The 19,880-nt window shown below is 41.5% G+C and overlaps 1 long non-coding RNA gene across 3 annotated transcripts; it reads right to left on the bottom strand.

The window, feature by feature from the left end:
* Positions 1 to 8,511: 8,511 nt before the first annotated feature.
* Positions 8,512 to 12,311, bottom strand: LOC119363307. Of its 3 annotated transcripts, none has more exons than XR_005173902.1 (5): positions 11,605 to 12,311; positions 10,544 to 11,252; positions 10,260 to 10,320; positions 9,933 to 10,002; positions 8,512 to 9,100 (listed from the first exon to the last, which is right to left on the bottom strand). It is a non-coding gene; the product is annotated as an uncharacterized LOC119363307 (long non-coding RNA). The 3 variants fall into 3 exon arrangements; XR_005173901.1 differs by having other exon boundaries at positions 10,544 to 10,648; positions 11,605 to 12,303; XR_005173900.1 differs by having other exon boundaries at positions 10,544 to 12,302.
* Between the last annotated feature and the right edge of the window lie 7,569 nt (positions 12,312 to 19,880).

Here is a 19,880-nt window from a genome sequence, read left to right as displayed (position 1 = left end):
GTTTGATCCCTAGTATCCACTATGTTCTGAGATTGATGTTGCTATGACTTTGCTATGCTTAATGCTTGTCACTAGGGCCCGAGTGCCATGATTTCAGATCTGAACCTATTATGTTTTCATGAATATATGTGAGTTCTTGATCCTATCTTCCAAGTCAATAGTCACCTACTATGTGTTATGATCCGGCAACCCCGAAGTGACAATAATTGGGACCACTCTCGGTGATGATCATAGTTTGAGGAGTTCATGTATTCACTAAGTGTTAATGCTTTGGTTCGGTACTCTATTAAAAGGAGGCCTTAATATCCCATAGTTTCCAATAGGACCCCGCTGCCACGGGAGGGTAGGACAAAAGATGTCATGCAAGTTCTTTTCCATAATCATGTATGACTATATTCGGAATAAATGCCTACATTACATTGATGATGGAGCAAGTTCTGTGTCACCCTATGTTATAACTATTGCATGAGGAATCGCATCCGACATAATTATCCATCACTGATCCAATGCCTACGAGCTTTTCATATATTGATCTTTGCTTAGTTACTTTACCGTTGCCACTATTACAATTACTACAAAACTGCTACTGTTACTTTTGCCACTGTTACCGTTACTTCCATACTACTTTGCTACTAAATACTTTGCTACAGATATTAAGTTATCCAGGTGTGGTTGAATTGACAACTCAACTGCCAATACTTGAGAATATTCTTTGGCTCCCCTTGTGTCGAATCAATAAATTAGGGTTGAATACTCTACCCTTGAAAACTGTTGTGATCCTCTATACTTGTGGGTTATGAAGACTATTTTCTGGCGGAGTTGCCGGGGAGCATAGCTCTATTCTTTGAGTCACTTGGGATTTATATCTGCTGATCACTATGAGGAACTTGAAAGACAAAAGAACTAAGATTTTCCCCTCAACTACGAGGGGAGGTAAGGAACTGCCATCTAGCTTTGCACTTGATTCTCCTTCTGTTTTGAGTAAACTTGCTACACCTAAACCTTCTTATGCTATTAATTCTAATATGCCACATGTTATTGATGATGCCACTTCTGCTATGCGTGATGCTTATGATGAAACTACTTCTATGCTTGATACTACTGTGCCATTAGGTGAATTTCTTGATGAACAACTTGCTAGGGCTAGTGAGAATGAAATTATTGAAACTAATAATATTGATGAAAGTGATGATGAAGGTTCTCCCCCTAAGTATGAATTTCCTGTTATGCCTGAGGGTTATGTTATGGATGAAGAAACTGCTAGAGATTTTCTTGCTTGCAATGATAGATCTGATCTTAAGAAATTATAAGCTAAACTGAAAGAAAAGTCTATAAATGCTAGAAAGAAATATGACCCTGCTTTTGCTACTTCACCTATCTATGTTACTGATAAGGATTATGATTTCTCTGTCGATCCTGAGATAATTACTTTAGTTGGATCTGATCCTTTTTATGGCTATGAATCTGAAACAGTTGTGGCACATCTTACTAAATTGAATGATATAGCCACCCTGTTCACTAATGATGAGAAAACTCGCTACTATTATATCCTTAAGTTATTTCCGTTCTCATTAAAGGGTGATGCTAAAACATGGTTTAACTCTCTTGATCCTGGTTGTGTGTGTAGTCCCCAGGATATGATTTATTACTTCTCTGCTAAATATTTTCCCTGCTCATAAGAAACAAGTTGCTTTAAGGGAAATATATAATTTTGTGCAAATTGAAGGAGAGAGTCTCCCACAAGCTTGGGGGAGGCTTCTCCAATTACTTAATGCTTTGTCTGATCATCCTCTTAAGAAAATGAAATACTTGATATCTTTTATAATGGACTAACCGATGCTTCCAGAGACCACCTGGATAGTTGTGCTGGTTGTATTTTTAGGGAAAGAAGTGTCAATCAATCTGAATTGCTATTGAATAACATGTTGACTAATGAAAACAATTGGACACTTTCTGAACCAACTCCTAAGCCAACTCCGAAGAAAAGAGGTGTTCTATTTCTCAGTCTAGAAGATATGCAATTGGCAAAGAAATCTATGAAAGAAAAAGGTATTAAAGCTAAAGATGTCAAGAATTTACCTCCTGTTGAAGAAACATGGCCTTAATATACCACCTATTGAAGAAATACATGGTCTTGATAACCCGACACAGGTAGTAATGGTAAATTCTCTCTATAGATATGATAAAGTTGAAATCCCGTCTACTAAGTTTGCTAGCCAATGCTTGGATGAGTTTGATGAATTTATGGCTAAACAAGAAAACATCAATGCTTATGTTGGTAGACAATTGAAAAGTAATGCTTATATGATCGGACACTTGAGTGATTATATGTCTAGAGTTAAGAGTGAACTTAAACTTATTAGTAAACATGCTTCTATGGTTACCACTCAAGTAGAAAAAGTGCTTAAGGCACAAAATGATTTGATCAATAAATTAAATAATAAGAAAAATGATAATGCTGTTAGAATTATGACTAGAGGGGGTAAAATGACTCAGGAACCTTTGTATCCTGAGGGCCACCCTAAAAGAATTGAGCAAGATTCTCAGAGAAATAATGTTGATGCACCAAGTCCTTCTAAAAAGAAGAAAAAGAAAAATGATAGGACTTTGCATGCTTCTAGTGGACATGTTGTTGACACACCTGAGAATCCCAATGATATTTCTATTCCTGATGCTGAAACACAATCTAGTGATGAACATGAACCTAGTGATAATGTTAATGATGATGTTCATGTTGATGCTCAACCTAGCAATAATAATGATGTAGAGATTGAACCTGCTGTTGATCTTGATAACCCACAATCAAAGAATCAACATTACGATAAGAGAGACTTCGTTGCTAGGAAGCACAGTAAAGAAAGAGAACCATGGGTTCAGAAACCCATGCCTTTTCCTCCTAAACCATCCAAGAAAAAGGATGATGAGGATTTTGAGTGCTTTGCTGAAATTATTAGACCTATCTTTTTGCGTATGCGTTTGACTGATATGCTTACAATTAATCCTTATGCTAAGTACTCCCTCCGTTTCATAATGTAAGATGTTTTTTAAACTAGTCTAGTGCCAAAAAACGTCTTACATTATGGGACGGAAGGAGTACATGAAAGATATTGTTACAAATAAAAGAAAGATACCGGAAGCTGAAATTTCCACCATGCTTGCTAATTATACTTTGAAGGGTGGAATACCCAAGAAACTAGGAGATCCAGGAGTACCAACTATACCATGCTCCATTAAAAGAAACTATGTTAAAACTGCTTTATGTGATCTTGGAGCCGGTGTTAGTGTTATGCCTCTCTCGTTATATCGTAGACTTGAATTGAATAAGCTGACACCTACTAAAATATCTTTGCAAATGGCTGATAAATCAACTGCTATACCTGTCGGTATTTGTGAGGATGTGCATGTTGTGGTTGCAAACGTTACTATCTTAACGGACTTTGTTATTCTTGATATTCCCGAGGATGATAGTATGTCGATTATCCTTGGTAGACCCTTTTTGAATACTGCAGGGGCTGTCATTGATTGCAACAAAGGCAATGTCACTTTTCATGTTAATGGTAACAAGCATACGGTACACTTTCCGTGGAAACAACCTCAAGTTCACAGTATCAATTCTATTGGGAAAATCCCAACTATTATTATTGGAGGTTTTGAATTTCCTCTTCCTACTGTCAAGAAGAAATATGATATTCTTATTATTGGGGATGTACATATCCCCATTGAGGTAACCTAGTGTTATTCGTAAATTCTCCGGTTACATGCGATTCGGAATGAGTTCGTTAACAAGACTTGATCAACCTTGTTAGTGGATTCCTTTTGATGAGCATGAGATGGATGAAGTTATAAAGCACAACTCTCTGTATCCTCCTTTTACCTTCTGATATTTTGATTAAATAAAGCAAAAATAGTATTTTCTGTCTGTTTTCTAAATTATCCATGCAATAAAAAATTACCCCAAAAATAGAAGTTCTCCAAATGCCCTGAAAATGAAATATGTTTTTTTCTAAAATATTTGAGAATATCTGGCACTAAGAACACATCAGGGGGAGCCAGCACCTGCCCACGAGGGTCCAGGGCGCACCCACCCCCCCTGGGGTGCGCCCCCAGCCTCATGGGCCCCTGGTGCCCCCCTCCACTCATTCCAGCACCCATACACTTCTTCTTCCTCCCATAAAAATCACCAACCATCTCAAGCACGAGTTCTAGCTCATCTTGCTGCCATTTTTGTTCTCCTTGCTCAAAGCTCCACTCACAAAACTGCTTTGGGGGATTGTTCTTTGGTATGTGACTCCTCCAATGGTCCAATTAGTTTTTGTTCTAGTGCTTTATTCATTGCAAATTTTTACTGCCTAGGCGACCCTGTTCTTGAGCTTGCATGTCAAATTTATTTGGTCCCAAGTAGTTCTAATGCATGATATAGTCTCTAGGCACTTATGGGAGTAGTTGCTATCAATTTTGTTGAGTTTGGTTCACTTTTATTTTGAGTTAACAAAATTTCAGAAATTTTTAAAGTGATGAAGAGATTTTTGAGGGGGTCTTCTATCCAAAGCTCGAAGGATAAACAAAATAAGGAGAATAGAAAGCCCAAATATAATCTCCCTCGCGTCACGGAGGTTCGGCCGTGTGAATGGCCTTGTGATGAGTTCTTGAGAGCAGCCGGGATTCATGATGATTTTTATTATTTGGCTGATAATGCAGGTCTCACCGACTTCCTCCACGACCATCTCGATCAGTATCTCGTACTCACTAATACTTTCGTGCAAAATTATTACTTTCATGCTAAGAAATCACCACCTTCAGTGGGGTTTCATTTATATGATGAGGTTAGGGAGATGTCACTATATGATTTCTGTGGGGTTTGCAAGATACCCCTCGAGGGCAACATAGAGGAACCCCATCGTAGTGATGTGGATGGATTCATCGATATGATTACTGTATGGGAAACGAGGAAGGTTTCTGATGCAAGAATTACTAGCATACACTTTCCTGTTCTACGTTACTTTGCAATATTTGCTAGTAGATGCTTAATTAGTCGTGGGAACTACGGAAACCTTAGTGCCCCTGATATTGTTATTTTGTGCCATGCTTTGTTTCGCGATAACACTGTTAGTTTAGGCGCTGTTATTGCTAAACGATTAAGTCGGAATCGTACAAAGGGTCCCGTCTTTGGAGGCATCTTTGCTTCACGCCTTACTAAACACTTTAGAATACCTATTAGGCATTATGAGAAAGAGGAAAAGTTGCTGCCCCCTATTTTTCTAGATTATAAGAGTATGGTAGCACATGAATTTATTATTAAAAATGATGAGATGATGCTTAAGTATAATTTGAGATTTAATAAAACTCACAGTGACACTATTATCTTGCCCGCACCCTCTTTGTTTGACTTATCTTCAGGCACGTACCTCATCTTGCCGGAGGCCGTTCACGCATACTGAAGCCAGACACCAGCTCCAGGGCCTGAGCCGGAACCACCACTTGACCCTTATCGACAGTCCTTTTATCAGTGGGATCCGAAGGAGATCGCCAGCCAGTGGCACTCGGATGACACTCCTCGGTACAACCCCAGCTACAACTTTGATCCATGGACATAGACCAACTTAGGCCAAAATCCTAAGCTTGGGGGAGTACGTGTTTCTCACCGACATTACATTCATGATCACACACTCATTCTAGTTGTCGGTACTCTTACTTTTTCATTGTACTATCCATGCTAGTTTATTTTCTTTTTCTTGTTTTCTTCTTGTGTGTTTGAATAACCTTAAGAAAAAACCAAAAAAATAGTTGTAGCTTTTAGCTAGTTTACTTTCCATGCCTGTAGTAGTAGTAATTAAAAGAAAACTCAAAAAGATTTCTCGTTCTTCTTTTGCTTGTTGGGAGCTTTCCCGTGTAAATACTTTTATTTCTTTTCTTTTCTTTGGGGGTCGAGAGAAGAAGACCACGATGAAAATGTTGAGTGGATCTCATATGCATTATTGTTGATTTAACCAAGAGCCCATATTACCTTGTCTTCTCCCTTGAACTGAATGCTTGCAGATTCCATCTTAGTCCAATGCATGTGCACTATTATTATTATCAACACCGTTCGATCGTGCAAGTGAAAGGCAATAATGACGATATATGATGAAATGATTGAGATGAGAGAAGCTGGTATGAACTCGACCTATCTTGTTTTTGTAAATATGATTAGTTCATCGTTCCTGATTCAGCCTATTATGAATAAACATGTTTGCAATGACAATTAGAGATTATAGTTGCTTATGCCATGCTTAATTAGCTAGGAGTTTATAATGGTTTACCTTGCGTGCCAACATGCTATTAAAATGGTTGTGATGTGGTATGATAGGGTGGTATCCTCCTTTGAATGATTCGAGTGACTTGACTTGGCACATGTTCACGCATGTAGTTGAAATAAAAGCAACATAGCCTCCATGATATTTATGTTCGTGGTGGATTATATCCTACTCATGCTTGCACTCAATGTCTATTAATTTTAATGCATGTTCATGACTATTGTCGCTCTCTAGTTGGTCGTTTCCCAATCTTTTTCTATCCTTCACATGTACTAAGCGGGAATACTGCTTGTGCATCCAAAATCCATAAACTCCAAAGTTATTCCATATGAGTCCACCATACCTTCCTATATGCGGTATCTCTACCTGTCGTTCCAAGTAAATTTGTATGTGCCAAACTCCAAACCTTCAAATGAAATTCTGTTTTGTATACTCGAACAGCTCATGTATCAACTAGGGTTGTCTATATCTTCCATGTTAGGTGGGTTATTCTCAAGAGGAGTGGACTCCGCTCCTCACTCACGAGAAAATGGCTGGTCACCAGGATGCCCAGTCCCATGCTCAAATAAAATCAAAATAATTGCAAATAAAACTCCCCCGGGATTGTTATTAGTTGGAGGGACCCATTGTTTCGGGCAGGCCATGGATTGATGATTGTTGGTCGTGGGGGAGTATAAACTTTACTATTCTATTTGGGAACCGCCTATAATGTGTGTAGCATGGAAGATATCGAGATCTCTTGGTTGTTATGTTGACAATGAAAGTATACCGCTCAAAATATTATTTATCTCTATTTCAAAATCGAGCTCTGGCACCTCTACAAATCCCTACTTCCCTCTGCGAAGGGCCTATCTTTTTTACTTTTATGTTGAGTCATCATCCTCTTATTAAAAGGCACCCGCTGGAGAGCACCGCTGTCATTTGCATATATTGCTATTAATTTATATTGAGTATGAGTATGACTGGATCTCTTTTACCATGAATTACAATATTTAGTCAGTCCTTGATCTTCATAGGTGCTCTGCATTTATGTTTTGCAATCTCAGAAAGGGCTAGTGAGATACCATCTTGTTATATCATATTATGATTGTTTTGAGAAAGTGTTGTCATTCGTGATTTATTATTACTAGTTGACCCGTTGCGCCAAATGGCGCAGAGACCCGCTAAAGCCATGTTGTCGATGAAAATAGTTGCATTTTGCAGAGACATATTCAGTGTCAATCTATGTATGATGTTACGCTAATTCTTTAACAATAATAACAAGGAATTGGATAATATGTGACCTCAAGATAAATAGATGAAGCAACACACATATCAATAATTTAGAAGGAGGCCAAGGGATTAGTTTGAGGTAGAAACAATGAGCCTCTGGGATGAGGGGCTTCATTTGTACCCAATCGGTGGCACTAAGAGACACGTCACTCTGACCTGTTGGTTTTGTTGTAATTATATAGAGATGGTAGGAATCCAGCAAGTTTCAAACAAATGTATTATCATAAGAATCTCTAATACCATATACTAATTGCTTGGAACGAAGACGCTACATATACAGGGCAGGAGAAGAAGGTACTGATGCTCCTCTTCCTACATAAATTGAAATGCAAGCACTTTGCGACGCATGTCCAGCTAGCTTGTAACTGCCTTATAATTGTATGTACTCCCTTCATTTTTTTTAGTCTGCATATAAGATTTGGTCAAAGTCAAACTTTGTAAAGTTTGACCAACTTTATAGAAAAAAATATCAACATCTACAATACTAAAGCTATATGGTATGAAAATTTTCATGATGCATCTAACAATATTGATTTCATATTATGAATCTTGATATATTATTCTATAAACTTAGTCAAAGTTAACAAAGTTTGACTTTGACCAAATCTTATATGCAGACTAAAATGAAATGGAAGGAGTATAAGGAAAGGAATGTGTGTTAGGTGTTAGCTATATGCACGTTCATAATACTTAGAGCCCCTGGAAAAAGACCATATCATATCCTAACATGATTGGATATCTCAATTCTAAATAGTAAATATATGAACGGTAATATCCAACAATTTTTCTGAATTCTGTATGACACATATACATCGAGAAAAGGAACATTCAGTTCTGTGACTGAAATTTGTCATCCTGTTAACACCATTCGTCTAATGCAGTTCCATATATGTGATACAATTATAATTAGGATTGGCATGCACCTTTTCCATGAGTGTCAAAGATATAAAATTAGCAACTTGTTTCATTTGAGCAATCCTTTTTGCAGCTATGTATGGCTGCTTAATTATCACTCCATAAGACAAAATGGCACTCTGTATTTCTAGCCATCAATTCAAACCTACTGATGTAGCAAAGCCCCAATAATACACACATACACAATGTTAGGAACCCCAGCCTCCTCTTTCCCCCGACCTCCCCCAATCCCTGCCTCCTCCCCTAACCCCCTCATTCTTTTTGTCGCCGCCGCCTCCTTCTCTCTCTCCTCCGCGAGCAACGATGCCAAGGATGAGGAGAGGCCGACGATGGGGAACAAAAGGAGTGGGGGCAGCTCTCGTTCCCTCCGCGGCGAGCGCGCGCACCTGTCCCCGGCCCTGTGGAGGCGGCCATACCGGACCATCACGTCCTAGAGTCGGGCGTCAAACCAGCACACCGCCGTCGTGCCCCAGCACCTCGAGCTCCACCAGCGGCTCACACGCTCGCCCTTGCCACTCTACCGGTGGAGAGCTCCTCCATGGCAGCATCAACCGGATCCCGGCTGACCCAGATCCAAGCGTTTCTATTTAGTACTCAAAACCTTCTGTTCATTTATGTACCTAAGGAGTAGAAAAGCACAACATACATACACAATGTTAGCAATCAGGACCAGTAGACTTATGCAGAAATTGGGAGCTCGGAACAAATTATAGCAAGAATATGGTTTGAATAGTAGAGGAAGAAAGCTATAGAGTTTATTGCACCTGCTGATCTTCTCATAGTCCAACTAAGAACTACACTAACTAATTCTATGCTACCCTTTTCCCTAAATAATGTTAATACCTACATCCAACTCCTATAACCAATATGAAATTGCTGTGCAGACGACAGTACACACACGACATGCAACCAACACTTATATCAAACGATGGAGCAGTGCTGCTGCATGCATCAGATTGTGCGATCTTCAGCATCATTCAAAAATCGTCTATGTACTATCGTGTGTATAGTAAGGTTCTAACTCATATAATGATGGAAACCACACTTACTAAATTATTTTCAGCAGACATGGTTATGACTCTGTTCATGCTAACCCATGACAATGTGCTCTGAAATCATACAGAACTAACAACTCACCATCACAAAACAAATATTTACTCTTCTTTTCATAGCATAACCAGACAAAAACAAAGGAGAACACAAACTTACATTCACAACCAACCGAAGATTAGTATCTGGTTAACGCCTAATACTAATAATATGATGGGATATTACATGATTGGAAATTATGACCGACAAGTCATCACAAATAATATTGATATGGTATTTCACTATTTCTCAAAAGAATTAGAAAGATAAAATTAAGCAACCCCTGATTACAAGCAAGTGTGTGCCAAAGCTTCGCGAGGTTTTGCCTGAGCATCAACATGAGAAATGAGTGTGAGCAAGTACCAATAACTGCTGCTTCTTATGATTTCTGAGGATCGTACTTCAGGTAGCCATCCTATTTGATTTTGAACATCTGCCAAGAAAAGAAAATCATCATGGTTAGAGCCAAGCCAGTCTCGCTCGCGTACTTGCACATATGGGATGCGAAGCAAAGATCCCAGCACAATAAATTCGATGCACAGTTCTACCAGTAACTTGGCACATATGGGATGCGAAGCAAAGATCCTAGCACAATAGATTTTAACTAATGGGCCTCATTGTCAGGAAACTCATGATTCCCAATAACAGACCACACCATTAATTTCTGTAGTAACATAACACAGGCTGTACCTTCAAATGTTGATTTTAGTCGCTTTCTTTCAGATTTTGGCGCATTGACCAGCTTATCCCCCTAAAAATAAAGTAGAATATCAGATTAGCAGCTATATATTGCAAGCATTCATTTTTTTACTGTAAAAGAGATAATAAAGTGTTTACTTCAAGAAAATATACAGCAGGCGAAGCAAAAATGTACACCTAAAAGGTGAACAAAAAAATGAAATATCAATCCTAATTAGGGTGTGCAGGACCAAATAATTAATATGCCACCCTGGGAAGAAAACTTCGAAACGTACCAGCAATTGTGTTCACATGGTACAATTGGTTGTTTCGCCTGTCATATTCCTCTCATCATCACACGAAAAAAGGATTCCCATAGCCTCACATATGTACCCGGGATGCTGCAAGAAGCAAAAAACAACCAACAAAAAGATAAATTTGCATATGTACCTACTGAGAAAGAACATACACATTTTATCAATCAGCCATAACAGACAACACTACAGTGCCCAGTCTTAAAAATCTAAGCTACAAACCGCAACAGACATGAGACAACAATATGCTACTTGGACCAACAACGGTCATGTGGAAGTAGAGAGATCACGACATAATTTTTTCTGTAAAATTTTCGAATAAAACCAGTCAAAGGGTGCAAACTTTGTTCCTTTAGGTGGACTGAATAAACCATATAACCAAGACCATTAACTCATCCATGAAATCTGGAGAGAAGAATAAGCTTACCTTGTACGCACATCAGTTCATGCGAATAAAAAAAGGAGAGAATAGATACACACATAAACAATGAATTGGTCAATGATGAGATGAAGAAAAAAGCCACAAGAAGAACAAGGAAAGAGAACATGCAAAACGTCATGCTGCTCGCAGTACTCGCTGGGCTGCTGCTTCACCCTGTCGTTGGCCTCCTCACCCTCACCTGCATCTCACCCCATCGCAACCAAAAAGAGCCATTTGGAGGCCTAACCCCGATGCTCTCAGGCCACCCAGCTGAGTAGTTGTATCATTCAAGTTAAGCAATGCTCAAAGAACTCCACCACCAACAAAAAAGATGCAGTTCACACTAAACAACATCCTCACAGCCCCTATCATATCCCATGATTTCCATAGGAAAGAACTCGTTCGGGCATAACATTTCATTAAACAGTACTATAATATAGATAAGATAAAGGAAAGGCCATTCACGTGAGCTTCAAATGCAAGACCCACGAGAAAATCAGGCAAGGTCAATGAGAGAACTAAGACCTAGCAGCAGGAAGAATAAACTGAAGAAAAAGAACTCGTTGTGACGCAAGCATTTCATCGAATAGCTTACAGGCAAATACGGAAGGAGCCATTTCACCTTAGCATTGAAGGCAAGAACTCGTGGAAAGGGGGATGTAGCGGAGAGAAGCACTCGGGGAGGTCGATGGCGAGCAAGGCCGTGGCGGCAATGACGACGCAGGAAGGCGATAGCGTGGGGAGAGGAGGAGCCAGCGCTGCTGCATCCTCTGCTTAGCAGACGACTTGTCTCACAAGATGCTGCGCGCTCTCTAACCATCCTATTGAGCCCCCTGCATCGACCTCCTCCGCTCCCCATGCGGTTGTGCTCCTCCGGTGATGCCCACCTCCTGCTTGACTTGCGCCTCTTCACCCCATTGTCCAACTCCCTCCTCTGTTCCCCCGGGTATCCTCCCACCGCCGGCGATCAAGGAAACGGAGGAAGGGGAGCGGCGCCGCAGAGGACAGGTCGAGGGGGTCCGTTCCTCACCTTGGAACGGGCGAACGGGGCCGCTGCTCCCGTGTTCACCGTTGCCGCTGGCGAAGGAGGCGGCGCTCGGACCGCCGCCGTTCGTCCTTCTGCGGTCTTGCGCAACAAAGATGATTGGGGGTGGACGAGGTGCTAGGTGCGAACATGCCGACGTGAAGGAGCGGTGTAGGAGAAGAGAACGGAGGGTCACGACTCACGACGGCGAGAAGGGAGGTGGGAGGAGGACCGGTGTGGCGGCTGTGGGGATTGGGGGAGAGGAGAGTTTGGTGACGGCATGTAAATTTTCATCTCGAAATCTAGTCCCACCATGTGCGCGGCCGCAGCACGCACGCCGCGCGCGGCGCGGGACACGCGCCTTCGCCCAAAGCGCTCTCGCACCTTCCCAAACTAACCCAACCTAGGTAACCCCACCAATGTGTGGGACCAAGTCGCCAAACCGGGCCATCCGTCATGGTCAGAGCAAAGGTATCTGCGGGTGTGAATCCGTCAGTCCATCCGACCCACCAACTGAACAACGCCGCTACCCCACGACTCGCACGCGACCACCCGTGAGGCGTGCAACCAGCGCAGCCGACGAATGGGACCAGGAGCAGCATCGGCCCACCTGGCATCACTGGAACACAAACGAGGGCATACAAACTAGGTGCGCTTGCGCCGGCCGACCCCTCTGCGACCCCCATGACTCACGACGTGCGCCCGATGCTAAGACTAGCCACAATGCATAGTAACATACACTAGTAATATACACAAATCCCTAGCAGTAACTAGCTAAGCTACTGTAACCACCTCTCTTCTCATTAACTCATTGCCACATAAGCAAATTTGCTGAATTGGACTCGATGTTACTGCTGAAGTTACTCTCACTGTGGCTAGTCTAACCACTCTGCATGCCCCACGACGCACGACGCGGTCAGCGCGGATCGAGACACGCGACGCGCCAGGAGCGGGTCACCCAAAAAATAGAACCCAGCCGATAGAAGATATCGACGAGCCCACCAGTCATCCAAAGCCATGAAACATTGCTCGGTCAAAACAACAAGTAAAAAATAAACGGTCCACATAAGTGCGTTGACCCGACCAGGAGCGACCGAACGGTCAAAACAGTGAAAAATCGAGGGAGCTTCGGGAGGGCGAGTCTCCCAGCATCATTGTAGGTTTAAATTGCTCGCTAGTTGATTATGTCATTGATATGAGTAAACATGAGACCTAAGTGTTATTGTGAATATGGTTAGTTCATAATCTTTGCTGAAAAATTGAATGCTCGCTTTACATATTTGCAACAACAAGAGCAAACAGAGTTTGTAAAAGTTTTTCTTTATCACTTTCAGTTTGTCAACTGAATTGCTTGAGGACAAGCAAAGGTTTAAGCTTGGGGGAGTTGATACGTCTCTGTCGTATCTACTTTTCCAAACACTTTTGGCCTTGTTTTGGACTCTAACTTTCATGATTTGAATGGAACTAACCAGGACTGATGTTGTTTTCAGCAGAATTGTCATGGTCTTATTTTTGTGCAGAAATAAAAGTTCTCGGAATGACCTGGAAATCCACGGAGCAACTTTTTGGAATTAATAAAAAATATTGGTGAAAGAATCAAGGCCAGGGGGGCCACACCCTATCCATGAGGGTGGGGGCGCGCCCCCTTGCCTCGTGGGCCCCTGGTGCTCCACCGACCTCCACTCCAACTCCATATATTCACGTTCGGGGAGAAAAAAAATCAGAGAGAAGGATTCATTGCGTTTTACGGAGCCGCCGCCAAGCCCTAATCTCTCTCGGGAGGGCTGATCTGGAGTCCGTTCGGCGCTCCGGAGAGGGGAATCCGTCGCCGTCGTCATCATCAACCATCCTCCATCACCAGTTTCATGATGCTCACCATCGTGCGTGAGTAATTCCATCGTAGGCTTGCTGGATGGTGATGGGTTGGATGAGATTTACCATGTAATCGAGTTAGTTTTGTTAGGGTTTAATCCCTAGTATCCAATATGTTCTGAGACTGATGTTGCTATGACTTTGCTATGCTTAATGCTTGTCACTAGGGTCCGAGTGCCATGATTTCAGATCTGAACCTATTATGTTTTCATGAATATATGCGAGTTATTGATCCTATCTTGCAAGTCAATAGTCACCTACTATGTGTTATGATCCGGCAACCCCGAAGTGACAATAATCGGGACCACTCTCGGTGATGACCGTAGTTTGAGGAGTTCATGTATTCACTAAGTGTTAATGCTTTGGTCATGTACTCTATTAAAAGGAGGTCTTAATATCCCTTAATTTCCAATAGGACCCCGCTGCCACGGGAGGGTAAGACAAAAGATGTCATGCAAGTTCTTTTCCATAAGCACGTATGACTATATTCGGAATACATGCCTACATTACATTGATGAATTGGAGCTAGCTCTATGTCACCCTATGTTATAACTATTGCATGAGGAATCACATCCAACATAATTATCCATCACTGATCCAACGCATACGAGCTTTTCACATATTGATCTTTGCTTAGTTACTTTACCGTTGCCACTGTTACAATTACTACAAAACTGCTACTGTTACTTTTGCCACTGTTACCATTACTTCCATACTACTTTGCTACTAAATACTTTGCTGCAGATATTAAGTTATCCAGGTGTGGTTGAATTGACAACTCAACTGCCAATACTTGAGAATATTCTTTCGCTTCCCTTGTGTTGAATCAATAAATTTGGGATGAATACTCTACTCGAAAACTGTTGCGATCCCCTATACTTGTGGGTTATCACCCCTGCCTCGTGGACACCTTGTGTGCCCTCCGGACTCTGTTTTCTTGCACAAATCTTTTGGTCGGTAAAAATTCATTATATAATCTTCCAAAGGTTTTGACCACCGTACCATGATGAAATCCTCTGTTTTTGTTTTGAGCTTTTTTCTGCCAGAGTTTCTCAAGGTCAGACATCATGTCGTCCCCCTCCTTCAACAACGTGGGTGACGATGCTTGGGTAATGAAGATAGAGACGAAGCGAGAAGAACTCGGGGAAATCAAGGAAGGTGACAAGATCAAGAAAGCCGCAGAAGAGCAATTCCCGATAGTAGAAGAAGAAGGCATCTTTCAACCTTACAATCATCTCACCTCTAATGAAATTAAAGCTTTCAAGATGATTGAAATAGTTCTCATACAAAACAAGTATCTCACACGTGAAAATATTTTGTTGCAAGAGCATATCACTGCACTCAAGGGCATTATTCGCAAGTTGGAGCATCTACTACACTCGATGTGCGACACTACGTCTCAGCAACTCCATCATCACCACCTTCGAAGAAATAGACATAATACATGGGTATGGGCACTCCCCTCGGCAACTGCCGAGCTTGGTTGAGGTGCCCAAGTATCGTATCATCATCACACTTTTATCTTTATCATTTTTCTTAGTTCGATCCTTTTGTTTATATATTGATCTTGTAGAATAAAGTTTTACTATGATTTAGCTTTGAGTTTTGTTTTGATCTCTATCTATGTAATCGAGTCCTTGAGTTATATATAATAAAGATTAGTTTTGAGTTGAGAGCTTTGCTATCTTGCTATGATCTTGAGGGAATAAAAGAAGAATAAAAAGAAATAAAAAGATCATATTGATCTTATGGTGCGTAATGATTTCACATATAAAGAGTATGATGAATAAAAGTTGTTGAGAGTTGACAAACATAGTTTTGGTCATCATTGTAGTTAATAGGAAGTAATGAAGAAGAGTGGTTTTCACATATAAATATACTATCTTGGACATCTTTTATGATTGTGAGCGCTCTTTAAAATATGACATGCAAAAAGGTTTATGTTGGACAAGGAAGACAACGTAATGAGTTATGTTTTCTTATATCTGAAAAAGTTATATTGTCATGGACCATCCAACATGTTGAGCTTGCCTTTCCCCCTCATGCTAGTGAAATTCTTTGCACCAAGTAGAGATACTACTTGTGCTTCCAAACATCCCTAAACCCAGTTTTGCCATGAGAGTCCACCATACCTACCTATGGATTGAGTAAGATCCTTCAAGTAAGTTGTCATCGGTGTAGGAAATAAAAATTGCTCTCTAAATATGTATGACCTATTAGTGCGAATAAAATAAGCTTTATACGAGCTTGTGATATGGAATAAATAAAAGCGACGGACTGCATAATAAAGGTTCTTATCACAAGTGGCAATACAAAGTGACGTTCTTTTGCATTAAGATTTTGTGCATCCAACCATAAAAGCGCATGACAACCTCTGTTTCCCTCTGCGAAGGGCCTATCTTTTATTTTTACCTTCTACCCTCATACAAGAGTCATGGTGATCTTCACCTTTCCTTTTTACACTTTATCCTTTGGCAAGCACTATGTGTTGGAAAGATCCTGATATATATATCCACTTGGATGTAGGTTTTCATAAATTATTATTGATGACATTACCCTTGAGGTAAAAGGTTGGGAGGCGATACTATAATCCCCTATCTTTCTCCGTGTCCGACTGAAACTCCCATAAGTATCGCGTGAGTGTTAGCAATTGTGAAAGACTAAATGATAGTTGAGTATGTAGACTTGCTGAAAGCTCTTATATTGGCTCTTTCAGATGTTATGATAAATTGCAATTGCTTCAATGACCGGGATCATAGTTTGTTAGTTTTCAATGAAGTTTCTGATTCATACTTTACGTTGTGAATAGATTGTTACTTTAGCATAAGAAATTGTATGACAATATATATGTTGCTGCTCTAAGAATGATCATGATGCCCTCATGTCCGTATTTTATTTTATCGACACCTCTATCTCTAAGCATGTGGACATATCTTTCGATATCAGCTTTCGCTTGACGAAAAGTGAGGTCTAAGCTTACGGGAGTTGATACGTCCATTTTGCATCATGCTTTTATATCAATATTTATTGCATTATGGGTTGTTACTACACATTACGTCACAATAATTATGCCTTTTCTCTCTTATTTTACAAGGTTTACACGAAGAGGGCGAATGCCGACAGCTGGAATTTTGGGCTGGAAAAGGAGCAAATATTAGAGACATATTCTGAAGAACTCAAAAAGTCCTGAAACCCCACGAAAGTCAGTTTTTGAATATATTAAAAATATTGGGCGAAGAAAGCACCAGAGGGGTCCACCCACCAGCCACGAGGGTGGAGGGCACACCCTACCCCCTGGGCATGCCCCCTGCCTCATGGGCTACCTGGAAGGCCCCCGATGCCCATCTTCTGCTATATGGTGTCTTTTGCCCTGGAAAAAAGTCAGAAGGAAGCTTTCGGGATGAAGCGCCGCCGTCTCGAGACGGAACCTGGGCAGGACCAATCTAGGGCTCTCGCGGAGTTGTTCTGCCGAGGAAACATCCCTCTGGGAGGGGGAAATCGTTGCCATCGTCATCACCATCGATCCTCTCATCGAGAAGGGTCAATCTCGATCAACATCTTACCAGCACCATCTCCTCTCAAACCCTAGTTCATCTCTTGTATCCGATCTTTGTCTCAAAACCTCAGATTGGTACCTGTGGGTTGCTAGTAGTGTTGATTACTCCTTGTAGTTGATGCTAGTTGGTTTATTCGGTGGAAGATCATATGTTCAGATCCTCAGTGCATATTAATACCCCTCTGATTATGAACATGAATATGATTTGTGAGTAGTTACGTTTGTTCCCGAGGACATGGGAGAAGTCTTGTTATAAGTAATCATGTGAATTTGGTATTCGTTCGATATTTTGATGAGATGTATGTTGTCTCTCCTCTAGTGGTGTTATGTGAATGTTGACTACATGAAACTTCACCATTATTTGGGCCTAGGGGAAGGCATTGGGAACTAATAAGTACATGATGGGTTGCTAGAGTGACAGAAGCTTAAACCCTAGTTTATGCGTTGCTTCGTAAGGGGCTGATTTGGATCCATATGTTTCATGCTATGGTTAGGTTTACCTTAATTCTTCTTTTTTAGTTGCAGATGCTTGCGAGAGGGGTTAATCATAAGTGGGATGCTTGTCCAAGGAAGGGCAGTACCCAAGCACCGGTCCACCCACATATCAAATTATCAAACTAGCTTGACAATAATTGCCATGTGTCCTTGGGAGCGCTTTGCTTTATATAAGAGTTTGTCTAGGCTTGTCCTTTGCTACAAAGAGGATTAGGCCACCTTGCCGCACCTTGTTACTTTTGTTACTTGTTACCCATTACGAATTATCTGATCACAAAACTATCTGTTACCGATAATTTCAGTGCTTGCAGAGAATATCTTACTGAAAACCGCTTGTCATTTCCTTCCGCTCCTCGTTGGGTTTGACACTCTTACTTATCAAAAGGACTATGATAGATCCCCTATACTTGTGGGTCATCAGGGCACACAAAAGAGCATACAGTACACATACCAGACTTACTGAATCGAGCAATTTTAGTACTTAAACAGAGACAGTTCACCTAAACATTGCTCTAACAAAAGACCAACATTAAAAACATAGCCTAAGTACGACCAATTTTAATAAATCTGTCGCCGCGCCGGCCTATGCATCGCTGGTGTGAGATGAGACATCGATGACTTGTCCTGGCGACATGCCACCGTTGGTGGACTCCGCGTTCCCCCTGCTAAGGTCGACCTCGTCCTCGTCCTTGTCCTCGTCCTCGGCGCCGCCCTCAAGGTTGTAGTACTCGTAGTAGTGGCTGCGCCAGAGCTCGCATTGGTAATACACCACCGGTTCCTCGACGGACAAACTCTTCTCTACCTTGACCTGGGCCATGCACAACTCCTCCTCCCGATGCTCCTCGATCTCCGCCACCTCCTACATCTCCAGCTCCCGCTCGACGACCTCATGAGGAAGCAGGTGCTCCATGGACACCACCACCTTTTTGGATGTGGGATGCATGCTGGATTCTGAGGTGGGCTGGAATATCTTGGCATGGAATGCCCTCGACCTAGGCCAGGGCGACATCGACGGCACGGACGACAGCTCGAGCGCTCTCGGTGTTTGCAGCCGCCATCGCAGCAGCAGATGTAGCTGTCTCGACTGCTGTAGCTGCCCTGTCGGCGGAAGCTGCCGCGCTGCGGATGCGGCGGCACTCTCGGCATAGGCGACCGCGCTCAATGCATAGGCCGCGGCGCTCCGGGGGGATGCGACCATCGTATAGGCCTTCACGAAGCGTTTCCACAGCGTATTTGCAAGAAGGGGGTGCGGGAATGGGGATCAGGATTTGTGGATTCGGGGGTTGCCGACACTGGAGCAGACGAGCCGGCGAAGCTTAAGGAGGAAGACTTAAATAGACCCAAATTTTTTCATCACAAACGATTCCTACAAAACAACTGTGTCTGATGTTGTAGATATTTTTTATTAGCTGTGAAAGACGAATTTGGAGTAAAGTGGCAACGGATGGTGTTTTAAATGTACGAGAAAATTTGTAGTGCTAATACAACTGTCATGTCAAATTTTGAAAAATTCAGGGGTCATTTGACCTTTTAAGTCATTTAAGTGATTTTCTAGCCATTTAATGACCACAATTGAAATTTGAACTACATGTACATGCAGCAGCTAACCAAAACATTTTGAAAAGTCATATTTTGTGTACTTATGTGCGATTTAATTCCACATGCAGTAAATTGGAAGGAATTTTCAAACATATTGGACTAACAGCTATGACACAATTAAGCATGGAGTGCCATGGCATTTAAATTCCAAAAAATTAAAAACATGAAACCTTGCTTGATGTAATGTCATACCACCAAGATGATGTGGTACAAAAATTGGCCTATTTGATGAAAGTTTGGACACACACCCCTCAAAAACTGGAGCAACTCACTAGAAGGCTCATGGTTTCGAGAGGGAACAGTGCATGTTTGATGACGAACGGCAGATATCTTCCTCTTATAGCCTTCAAAA

Source organism: Triticum dicoccoides, chromosome 2B (assembly GCF_002162155.2).
Source record: "Triticum dicoccoides isolate Atlit2015 ecotype Zavitan chromosome 2B, WEW_v2.0, whole genome shotgun sequence".
NCBI classification, from domain to species: Eukaryota; Viridiplantae; Streptophyta; class Magnoliopsida; order Poales; family Poaceae; genus Triticum; species Triticum dicoccoides.
Note: the sequence above shows the minus strand (reverse complement) of the source record. Positions and strands in the feature narration are given on the sequence as shown.